This window comes from Anas acuta, chromosome 1 (assembly GCF_963932015.1).
Source record: "Anas acuta chromosome 1, bAnaAcu1.1, whole genome shotgun sequence".
Classification (NCBI taxonomy): domain Eukaryota; kingdom Metazoa; phylum Chordata; class Aves; order Anseriformes; family Anatidae; genus Anas; species Anas acuta.
In genome coordinates, this window is record NC_088979.1 from 71,235,641 (window position 1) to 71,248,329 (window position 12,689).

The 12,689-nt window shown below is 40.9% G+C and overlaps 1 protein-coding gene across 1 annotated transcript in view; it reads right to left on the minus strand.

The window, feature by feature from the left end:
* DHRSX (dehydrogenase/reductase X-linked) overlaps nt 1-12,689 on the minus strand; it is a 212,019-nt gene that overhangs the window by 198,463 nt on the left and 867 nt on the right. The gene's annotated exons all lie outside the window — the stretch shown is intronic.

Genomic DNA, 12,689 nt, shown 5'->3' on the forward strand with positions numbered 1-12,689 from the left:
CTCTTCCAGGTACGTGGCAAAAGAGGGCAGTGGAGCACTGTACATTTCATTAGATTAAAATAATGATCCCTGCAGATCTTTTATCTACATTTATCTGCTCCAAAAAATATAACTATACCTAGAAAAGTCATCATGTTGTACTAATAATATCCAGATAGCTTAAACTGAACATCTCTTAAGCTTTCATTGAAAGTGGGATTTCTCTTCTAGCAAGCTTTTTAATCAATTGATTTAAACCTCCTTAAATTTTGAATCCCCTGTCACAGCAGGCATGCTGGTTGCATTGCATTACTTCCTTTACATGCAGTCCAGAGAAGTTGGCATTTCTGTCTCTAACACAACTCTCCAAGTTAAAGTCAATCGTGAGTATACCTGTTCTCAAGCAGAATGGATGAGCTTTGTTTCCTTTCCTTTATCATTAAAACAAAACGTTTTGTTGTTGTTGGTTGGTTGGTTGGTTTTGTTTTGTTTTGTTTTGTTTTGTTTTGTTTTCCCAACATGCCATAGCCAATCTTTGCTTTTGTTGGGTGCTTGCTTTATTTATTGGGCAGTTCTGCCTTCTGAATCTTTCCCAAGTGTTTCAAGACTTCATCTGTGCCATGTCCATCTCTAAATGTGTTTGTTCATGCAACTTTAAACATTCAGCAACACCATCTGTTGTTCCCATATTTAAAAAAAGAATTCAAAGGTCAGAGAGATCTCCAAACATCTTTAGTTCTACATCTTAAAACCAAATTTGAATAGTGGGTTTTGTTTGGTTTTCAGTCCCAGTCTGAGATGCTGCTTGCTTTCACTGAATGCAGTGGTTTCCCACTGCTGCATAGGCTTACATGGCTTGTTATAAAATAATGACTTGTTATTTAAGGGGAATGGTCATGGAGAAGAACCCTGGCCTCTCTACCCAAGAATGTTCTTTCATCTTGTCGATGACTGCTTTAACTCTATTTTAAAAATGACAAAGGTTCCCAGTGTCAATGTACTCCTCTAACTGTCCTCGGGATGTCAACGCTCTAACCAAATTTATTAGCTGTGCTCTTACTTTCCCATTGTAAGCCAAAGACTGGTGCTCAAATGTCATTCATATCAAAATGCTGTGTTTTATTTAATGGCTATAACATGTCAGCACTGTCACCAGTGCTTCTTTGATGTAAAAAGACAAGGGGATGTGACAAGATACCTTTGATGTGCCACATCCAACCTGAAGTTTGAATTATTTATAAATGTTTGGAAAATTACATAAAATGATAGTGTAGCGATATGTAACCTGTTACCACTACACTCTCGGATCAAAACACAGTAATCACCAACATCATTATCTTACCGCAGAACGGTTCCTCGAGTAGCTCACTGGGCTGGGAGCCAGGGAGACCCTCACCGCTCCTCGGTTTCCAGAGCCTCTCCTGGTAAAAGAGGGGTGCCAATGCTGACCTTTTTTTGTAGTGCCTGGACATCACGACGCTCCGTAGTCGTTAATATTTATAGTATTGAGGCTAGATGTTATTCCCGTTATTGCAGTTTTTGTTCTATTTTCACAGTGACACTATTCCCGTTGCTACAGTATTCTGTCTCCAGGGTGCCAGGTCCTGAGCAAACACACATCCAGTCTGGTCAAAGCGCACCGCTGTTTACGTTTGAAAAAGGCTTTAGAAGTGTAAGACAATGCTTTCCACACCACTGCACTTAAACTTCTGGGAAAATCAATAATTTTCTCTACAGATTGACTAGCCTTTTTCCACTAGGTCTTGCTCTTTCAAAAAAGGCACGAGCCATCCTCAAACACGAACAGGAAAAACATGCAATACTGCTAAACCCAGGGATACTTCAGTTTTTCTGTGAGATGGTTATAGAAATAATTTTGCATTTTGGTAAAGTCATAGAACAGCACCTTTCTTAATGGAAGAAATATTTTTTATTCTTTGCTTGTATTTACTCATTTTGTCCCCAGCTAAATACAACAATGCAATACTTCAGTCATATATCTAGTAACTGATCTAAAATGAATTAACTCTTCCCTTCTCCTTTCTTTAAATAATTCCCTATTTCCTGATATATGCTGCTGGATAAATATGTACTTAGACTGCTTTTTTATAGACAGCTACATATAAGGATTTTGTAACTTACATTTTATCATACATTTTAAAATGCACAGAAAGGCTTATATACATATCACTCTCAAAAAAAAAAAATAATAACAAACAAACAAAAAGCTGAGGACACCCAGGTCAGGAGAAAATCACGAGCCTTTCCACATCTGAGCGATGACAGTTATAAGGCCACTTCTCCAGCTGTGGCCCAGAGAGGCGGTCTGTCGGTAGGCCAGCCCCATGCTTCAGCACTGATAAAGGGCATTCAACAGCCATTTGTGGAAGATGAAGATTCTCTTCAAATAGACCCACCCCCCCTCTAAGTAATGGTGCTGGAAAGGAGACAGACGCACAGGACGTGTTCTTGACCAGAGAAGATTAGCTGAGATACACCTCTAATGTGTGACTGAGGTTATCACCATTCTTACCCTGACCTCACTAAAAGCTCCTGCAAATATAATGGGAAGCCACAAAAATCTCATATTGCCAGGCAAGCCAGGAGCTCATTTTTCAAATCAAGAGATCTAACCATTCCTTTCTGGATCACTGGCCTAGCCCACATGATAAACTGCAAACTAAAACTAAGCAAAACAAGGAAATCAAAGTCTGTTCAGTGGAAACAGGCAAATGAGGAGTGACCTTTGTTATTTCAAGCACCACTACATGCTCATCAGTAAAAAATGTATGTGCATATGTGTAACATCTCTTTAAAATCCTAACAAATCCTTTTGGTGTAAATTATAATGGAACAGGTATCACAGAGAATGCTGTAAAAATTAAAGCATTATTATTGGTAAAGGAAAAAAAAAAACAAAAACAAAACAGCAGAATAGCAGTAAGATATGCTTGTGCTCCTGAATCAAAAAATCACCTTTTTACACATGGAAAAGCAAAAGCAAGCAAGTACCGTTATTCAAAGGACAATATTTTCTGGGCCACTAATGCCATCTGCTACTATTACAGCAAGAGATGGAAAATGCAGTGACTTTTTGAGCTTATTCTCCTATCTCATTATACTCAAGGATGATGATAATTTCATGTTTTTCAGCCAGTCCCCCATCAGGGCACAAAATCCACCTTCGAAGTGTGGAAGGGGAATTCAAGCATAACAGCTCCAGTAGGCTGTTAGGTGTCTGTTGTGCTGTACATCAGGATTAAGAAGCATGAAGATACTGTGTCAGAACTGAAAGCAAGCAGTAAGCACCACCCAGATGATTACGAATGGCAAATCTACACTGTTACATCTGTACAATTAAAACATGAGAAGAATAAATGGAGTTCATAGTTCATCCATCCATCCCACCCATCCATCCATCCTACAATACAAATTGATTTCTCATTCCAGCTATCAGTGCTATCCTCCAAAACTGTTGTCATCCACCAAATCACAGCTACCACTGTACCCCATCAGAATGCTGTTTTTCCAAGCTAGCTCTCTACTTTCTGAATCCCAAGACACTTTTAGCTATTTTAAAGTTACCACAAAAACCACTAATCATCTCGAGGATTAAACTCTATAATAAGTTTAGTTTGCCTAGCTGGCAGTCATAAAACCAGAATTATCATATTCTTAGACTTATGCAGGAATGCCTCCTTGTTGATACGTGCAAAGGTTTTTGGAGTGCTGATTCTTCTACTTATGCTTATCCTTAATGAAATCTACTGAACCAAAATCATGCAATACATGGCTATATTTTCCAGCGGTATACCATTTATATTTTTTCTCATGGCACAGCCTTTTAATTTAGAAACATTTTATATAGAGCAATTAGTGGTACAACACTGGAACAGGCTTCCTAGCGAGGTGGTTGATACCACATGCATGTCAGTGTTCAACAGGCATTTGGACAATGCCTTCAGTAATGTGCTTGAACTTTTGGTTAGCCTCAAAGTGGCCAGGCAGTTGGACTCAGTGATCTCTGTAGGTCCCTTCCAACTCAACTATTTTACTCTATAACACACATTGAAGTTATTAAAAAATGATATTAGTTTTAAGGTCTGAGTGTTAACATCAATCCCTGCCAAAACAGTGGAAAAAAAAAAAAAAAAAGAGTAATTGGCTACATGGGCTAAAGAGTCAAGAAGGTGGCTGGATATCATCTTAGCCACATCACTTATTTGTGTGCTATTGTCTGCAGCACGAAGAAAGACTTTGACCATTTGTTAATGCATCCATGTATCTTCAGAACCAGATCCTTTGCTAACATAAATTGGCACTGCTCCACTGAAGTCAGCTGAATGCTTGTAACAAATGAACAGCTCCTCCACAGCAAGCAAAATTTTGCCTTCATTTATGTATCATCCCACATGCCCATAGGATTTTGCCTACGTGACTATAAGAGAATGACTCACAACAGTATTTGCAACGTCTTCCAAGCCTGTTCCAACCTTCTTTGTCATGCTTACCTTCCCGCTGACCTTATTAGTAAAGCCAGAAGTACAAGAAACCCTTGGTTGATCAAAATGGCAATACTATTTCATAATACTTTCACACTTTTATCCTTGGAATCCATATCAGCTCCAACACATGAACTCATGTTAAATGAATTTAGCGTCAATGTCTTGTTCCTGGGACAGGAAAAGTCAAACATTTAATTCCTAATGACAGTATGTTCATAGAAGTTTTTGAATAAATACATGAGGTATACCATGTTTTATCCAGTTCATTCACCTCAGTACCCTTTAAATTTTTTAAAAGGGAATTGTCATGTGAATTTAATATACAATACAGGATCTTGCTGCTTCATACATAATTTAGTTTTAGAACACAGAGAGCTTACACGAACTCACGTAAAATGCAAGGTTTTTTCTTTTCTTTCACCCTTAATTTAAAAGCTCTCCAGGCCTGTTAGCCACATGAGAGAAAAAAATAAAGTCAATTCAGAGATCTCCAATATATCAGTTTATGCATTCAAATATATGTCTTTTTTTTTCCATGGCTCAAAATGTTTTTCATCACAATTTGACATATCTTCAAGTAAAAAAAAAAAATAAATCAACTGAGGTCTACAAATATCACTTTCTATGAGTTTAAGGGGTGGGGGTGGGGAGGCATTTTTTCTGCTAATGTGAGAGAATTTAAGTTTGAATCTTTGACAACAGATAAACTGCATCTCTCATTTATTTTGGATTTGCACCAGAAAAAAATAAAATAAAATAATCCAGATAGCTTTCTCTTGTAATTTTGGAACAAACTTTGGTGCATACAGAAATGCCAGAATGAAGCTCAAAAATCTTCCAAAGCTGCCTAGAGATCCTGGGCACCCTGCTCTGGGTGGCCCTGCTGGAGCAGGGGGTTGGAGCAGACTGGGCTCCAGAGCTCCCTGCCAACCTCAGCCACTCTCTGGTCCTGAAGATGGTCCACTGGTGTCTTGTGGAACTTCCCTGCCCTCACCAGGTCTGCCCAGGCTTCAATACAGCAGGCAGCTGTAAGAGAAAAACTCAGAGCACTACGTAGGAAGCTTTCTTTATCTGGGAAAAAAAAAAAAAAAGAGAGAGAGAGAGAGAGAGAGAAAGTACAACAGCCTTTTGCATTAAGTAGCTTTCTGCCCAGTTAGTATTCCCCCTTCTGTATCTAAATATAAACTGCGAGTAGCCTGGGCATGAGATGGCTGGTTCGATGTTGAAGCTGACAGTTCCTGTGGGATTGTTTTTCTCTTCAAACCCGTTCACCTTCAAGCTAGGTGGCACCTGAAAAATCCTATTTTACCACCTACCTGTATGGGCATTACAGTTACCATAACATGCTCTCGGATGATGAAGAAGGACAGAAAGATAGTAATTGGACAAGATTACAGAAAATATTATATTGCACAAGAGCATGCCCAGCATGATTATATTATAGTCAGAGCAATGTAACTGAATTAATTTCCAGTTCCTAGAAATGTGCTAGAGTCCCCACAGAGGTGTAAGAATTAAACAGACCATAAGTACATTGTGATTTTCGTCTTCAACCTTCAGGCTACTATTATCTGTGAGGGCTTCATTCTCTATGCATGTATCAATACAGTTGTCATTCCGCACTAGTGATGCACTGCTGTGCACTGTGACAGCTACACACCACAGCCCAGAAATGCTGTGTAGCAGGTTAGTAGCTATGATCTGCTGGATGGTGTAAAATGTAAGGATAGCTGGGGTTACTGAGAATGGATCCCCCAGTCTGACCGAGCTGGAGTTCTGGGCCTCAGACTTCTTGTTTTACCTGGCCAACGTGTGAAAAAATAAGAGGGAGAGTGCAGTACAAGCCAGCCATTACTCATTCCAGTAGAAGACTCTCAAGAGTATGTGGTTCACAGGATCACATAATCACAGGACAGGTCAAGCGACCTCAGGAGGTCTCTAGTTGACTCTACTGCTCAGATCATGTTGCTCAGGGGGTCTTGAAAACATCCAAGGATGGAGACCACACAGCTTCTGTGGGTAACCTGCCTGCCTGTACCCATGGGGAAAAAAAAAAGATTTTCCTTTTAAACAGTTCCAAACTCCCTTGCTTCCATTTATGACCACTGGCTTTTATCTTCTCACCATGCACCACTGTGAAGAGCCCAACTCCATCTCCTTGGTGGCCCTTGCTAGGCAGTGGCAGGCAGTGGTACTACTAGGTGCCCCCAAAGACAGGATGTTCTCCAGGCTGAACCAGCTTTGCTGCCCCAGCTGCTCATCATGGGGCAACTGCACCAGCCCCAGTGCCCTGGGGGCCCTCCACTGAGCTCCCCGCGGTTTGTCCATGGCTGTCCTGGGCTGGGGGCCCCAAACTGGTTGCGGTATGTAGATGGGGTCTAACAGGTACTACATAGAAGGGGATGATCCCTTCCCTCAAGCTATGAGCTGTGAGCTATGCTTCTGTTCATACACTTCCTGAGGTCGCTGGGCACCTTTACTGAAGGGCACACTGCTGGCTCAGCTTCAGCTCACCGCTCATAACCAGCTCAGGGCTTTCTCCAGAGCTGCTCCCCAGCCCTTCCATCCCCAGCTGCTGTTGTTGCATAGACTCTTCCTGCCCTGGTGCAGGACTTAATATTTCACCTTTCTGAGTTTTATGGGGCTCCTGCTGGCCCACTCCTCTAGGAAGTCTAGGTCACCCCGAATGGCAACTTTCCCCTCAGGTGAACTTACTGGTACCCCCCGTTCAGTATCATCTGCAAATGGGAGAAAAGTGCACTCTGTTACCTTCTCCAGGTGGAGAGACAAACAAAGGGTTGAAGAGGTTGAAGACTATTCTATGTGAAGTCATCCTCCCATAGCTTCCTTTCTCTGTACATAAAAAGTGGATGACAGACCTGTAATACTCTGGATGGTACATGAGGAGCCTTGGAGAAATATTCTTTTCAGATCTTGGTAATCTTGTTACTGCTGTTACTGCCACTTGCTTCCCTGAGGTCATAGGTTAGCTCCCTAGAAGAGGTTAAGAGGTCTCATAGGATTTACAGGGAATGCTCTGAGATGTCCTTGTAAAAATGCTCAGCACAGGTTTTACATCAACTCACTGACAGATTGGAAATGCTCAAAACTCCTGCAAATCCTACGCTCTTTCTTACTATAATCCTCAAACCACAGCGATTACTCAGGATGCAGTGGCCTGAGGGCAGAGGTTGATAGGAGCAGCAATGTGCCACCTTTCAGCTTCATTGTGTCAATGAATAAATGCATATTCCTTAGGTCTTAACTCTTATCACAGCTCAATTAGGCTATGTCAGTTGCTAGAAGCATATAACTAAGAGCGTCCTTCTGTGTGCTCACAGTGTTTTCCTTTTATCTTTCCTGATACCAAGACCTCATTAAACTCCCATTTAGTTGTAGTCCCTATCAAGCTTGTTGGAATGGTTTAACAGTATAAAATAAAAAGCAAGCCATTAGAATAGAGGTTGAGCATAAACTTAGTTTTTCATTCCAGTTACATATATGTATCTCAGAAGGGTCATGCTGGTAATATGTTATCTTCAGAAGAACAATTGAAAGAGCTATATAAAAAACACCTTACAAGTTAACTAACTGGCAAGCAACTTCATACACGTGTATTTTGAATGAAGACCACAGACCACACTTAATGAGGACCTTGCTTAATTACCGCTGTAGGTATAGTGACCATTTTGATTTGAGCACCCAAGGGTGTTCACAAAAGATGCAAATTACCACTGAAATGGATACTGAATGCCAAATAAATTTTTATTCACCTGTCCAGGCTTATTCCAACATGCAATAAACATGGAAGAGGCTATTCGTACAGAAGGCTTTGTTCCCCTGCCTTTAGTACACCTATTTCCTTGTTCCACTCAAAAGCAAACATTCTCTCAGGCAGGCTTTATACAATAGCACTCCCAGAAAGCATCATAATCAGCAGGTTTCACTGTGCATAACTTTTTTTTTTTTTTTTTCAGCACTACTAACTTCAGGGGGTTTCTTTCCTCCCTTGCTCCTAAAAACCCAAGTACAAAATGTGTACAACAAGTAAAAGTTTTACTTTTGTAAGAAGGTGTTGGCTAGTACTGTGTTTAGCCAAAAAATCACAATTCTGCTGCCATCTCTCTGAGATGTTCTTTTCTCGTATATATTTTTGGTCATAAGAGGTTAATTACCTAATAGACTTTTTGCCTAGTACGTGAGGACTTTGTCTCTTGGAGGTCGGTGGAAAAAATGAGACATAAAATCTATTTGTTATTAATGTATTTCTTCTAACCCATAAAGCCTAGACTCTTTTTTTTTTTTCAAAGTGAATAGAGTGCTTGCATTTTCTATATAAAAATGATTCATTTATAATATCAGTGCACTCATGTTTGATCCCAAAGTCCTCAAGAAAGCATCTGCAACACTATCTGGTTTTAAAGCAAATATGTATTGGGCTACAAGAGAGCCAAATTTCAAGGCTGAAGGAATAAAATAAAACAAATTCTCAGTGTGTTCTAGTGATGTAGATTTCTAATTCAATCACATAGATTGCATATGTTGAATGTGTACGTAAAGTACACATATAAATGTATATATATACATATATACACTTTCTGTAAAGAAAAATGGCTATTTTAGTCCTGTGAGCTTAGCATTTTACTCCATGTCAGATGCACTTCCTAAAATTGAAATGCTCTGCAGTCTCTCCTCTCCCAACTTGATGCAACATTCCTTATTTTCCAGTTCCTGTCTCTTTCTTAATCAGTCGCAATCAATTTTTTTTTTTGCATCCTTTTCTCATAGTGTGTTCTACAAAGAAACTCTGAAAGTCACCTTGTTGGTATCATTTAGATATGATTTAAGGGTGGGGTGACTCGGTAAAATGCCACAAGGAATCTTTAGTATTCAAAAGTAGTACCTCAGAGCATTCAAAATAAGGACATAATTCTCAGCAGCAGCCAATGTTATGAGCCCCTCCAAGCTGAAGCTCAAATTTCCTCATTTGGATAAAATTTTGAAAGCTACCAGAGTGCCTGTAACAAGAGCAGATACCGCTGTGCAACTGAACCATATGAACCATATTAAGCATGCACATTAAAAGCAGCACACTAAAATGAAAAAGGCTATTTTAAAGGACATTTACTTGAAAAACCTAGCTTAATGTAGAACAACAAATAACCAAGTGTGCGCTGCTTTCCAATACACTCATCATTTTGTCAGCCCACTTCAGGAAAATCAATTCGCAGTTTGTCTACAAACTGCGTTATGCACTAAATAGTCACAGTTCAGAAGATTACAGCTTAGAGGAAAAAGCAGAAAACCCTCATGCCGCAGAGAAGAATGGGGGGAAAAACGTCATCTGTTGAGCAATGGCAGTGTAAGTTCTCTGTACATTTTAGCTTCAGACTGTGCCCCCGAAGCAGCGCCCCGCAGGAGGGAGGCAGCAGACAAGTGCCTAATGGTATGTGACTGATGGGTAATTCCAGTATATGGACGCCGATCTTTGGGTGAAGGGCAAACGTTTTGGTACTTTAGAAATCCCTGTAACCACACCAGGACTGTCACTAACATTATGAATGCAAGACCACCAATATAGCAACAAAAGAAGAAATGATACGGCCTTCTAACACTTAAGGTTTAATACACTTCTTACACTGACACTGTGTTCCCTGCCACGGCCCCAGAATTTGTCATGTCCCATCTAGTTTTAGCTGTTATAATCATGGCACAATTAATCCCTGCAACCCCACCCTCAAGGTGTTGGTAAACACACAAATCATACCGAGTGCTCGTCGCAGCAGGGTCACAGATCTGAAGGCCGCGGGGCCCTTCGATGATCACTCCTTCCCCAAGCCCTCCGGTAAATGGGGCTGGAGCCCTGTGGGGCAGGTCAACATGTCTTGAGTGACAGCAGCCTGATGTTCCTCTACTTCATGCTCATCTGGAGGGGAAATCGCTCAGCTCGTGTGACAGGAGGACGTCTCGATGACGTGATGCTGGTCGTCTTCAGCTTTGGACCGTCGTTCTCTCTGAGGCGAGTCTCTCACATTGGAACAATCTTCAGTACACAGTTCAAGCCACTTTTAGGGAAATGATGTAACACACAAAAGAAGGCATGCCATGAAGACGCTGGCCCTAATTGACCCATCTTACGGGGAAGGAAGTAGAAAATAAGGAAATCTGAGATGTTCGATGTCCAGACATGCTCACGTGCAGCTTTCAGAAAATATTCAGGGAATTTGCCTGACTAGGGATTGAGTAAAGCATGGCTTATCCAGAAACATGCTGAATGTTTGCGTCAGACGTGACAGGGCATTTTGGTTCCTGAGACCATGCTGTAGCTGTAGCTTACTGCCTCACAGTAAGCATTAATCTGTAAAATTCATTACGCTTCTGCAGATGAAGCAGTGGTAACTTTTTCACAGTGTTTTTCATGCAAAGAGGCAAAGCTTTTAAATATCCTTTTACACAATGCTTGAATAGCCTACTAAATTGCTTTTGGAATAATAACACTTGTTCAGCCTATGACATCGCCTATTTCTGTAATATGGTAAAGATTTCTCCTGGGTCAGATAGGAACATGATAACAAGTTGTCTTTGCCTTGAACAAAGGTACTATTCATGATGTTACATCCCATATTATAACGAGTAACACCTCCAGATGATCCATGTCTACTTGGTGCTATTGTACTCCGTATCTCAGTAGCTGATGATATTTCAGATACTGCCTTTGAAGCACTAGAACACATTAGGAGAGAGCAGCCTGGTGAAAATTGTTGAGCTGGGGCAGAAGCGCATAACAAAACTGTAGAACTAAAACTGTGACAGAGCAAGTAAATAAATATATAAATAAAATTTTTAGGCATTCCACTGTAACCAATTTGACCTTGTTTATTGTTTAATAGCTCTCTCAACTTCAGTAACTTCCTGCTGTTTCAAATTCACATGCAAACCTGCCAATATTTTTCTGACTCCACTGAAACTGACTGCAAAATTCCACACCAACCTCAGAAAGGCCAGGATTTCATCTTCTTATACCAGGCATCACAGCAATAGAAAGGTGTTTTTTTTTTTCCACATTTCTAGGAGTTGGCATTTGTTAATACACAATAGTGAACACCCATAGCCAATGAGTCTGTGACTTCAACTATAAATCAAATTATGATATCGCTATTACTCCACTCATTTTTCAGTTGTGCTAAGCTGGAAAATACTCATTAGTGTTTATACAAATCTGTATGTACATATTTATATATAAGAACATATAAATTCACCTTATTTAGAATAAAAGCTGTTAAAAAAATATATTTTCTGTATCTTGTCTCCTAGAAACTATATGCTCAAAGTAATAATGAGCCAGCTGGAACCACTAATGGTCCGACGGTAACCAAATGGACTGTTTCACAGTCTCGGCAAATAGGAAGCTGCTTTATATTAGTTAAGACAGGTGTTATAAAATATGTTTGGTCGTATCAACACGTGAGACGTTTATTCACACACATGCATATCTGTTGATATTTAGTTTCTGGAAAATCCTCTTAATTTGCCACGTTCCACCCAGCTCCATAGGTAACAGCTTTAACCACTGGTTTTCTGTGTGATAATTAACGCTACCAGGCAAAGCCTCTGCACCTGCACGGCACACCGTTGCCTGCCAGCTGGGATATGGGCAGAAGGTGTGCACTGCTGCTGCCTGGAAGGGAGCATGTGATGCGACCTGACATGTCCCAGTGTGAAGAGGTTTTTGCAACTTAGGTACAAACAAGTTTACTGACTAGTGAAACCACACATGAAGGAGAGGACTTGGGGGTTTGCTTATTTCCACATAATCAGGTGCATAATAAGGGCTTTAATGCCCCTAAGAGCTGTCCCCTTCTCCTCCCTCCATCCCCGGCCGCTCGGAGCTGTTGAGAAACAGGCAGCTCGGGGTGTGCCGAGGAGATGCCAACACATCTGCTGGGGTCACGGGGCATGGGAGCACTGCTGTCACCACTGCCATAGACAGACACATCAGTGGATGCATGAACGGCAATGCCAGGTTCGATCCACAATCAGGTCGAGAGCCCTTCGGAATACAATCTGAGCCAAAGCACGGCCCCAGATGGGAAAGGAGCCTTCTTGCAGGCAGCATCCTTTCAGACACAGAGCCCTGTTGCAAAGGGGAGCATCCATCCAGTCGCTCGCACGCACTCAATGTCAAACCGCCTCGAATCACGCAAT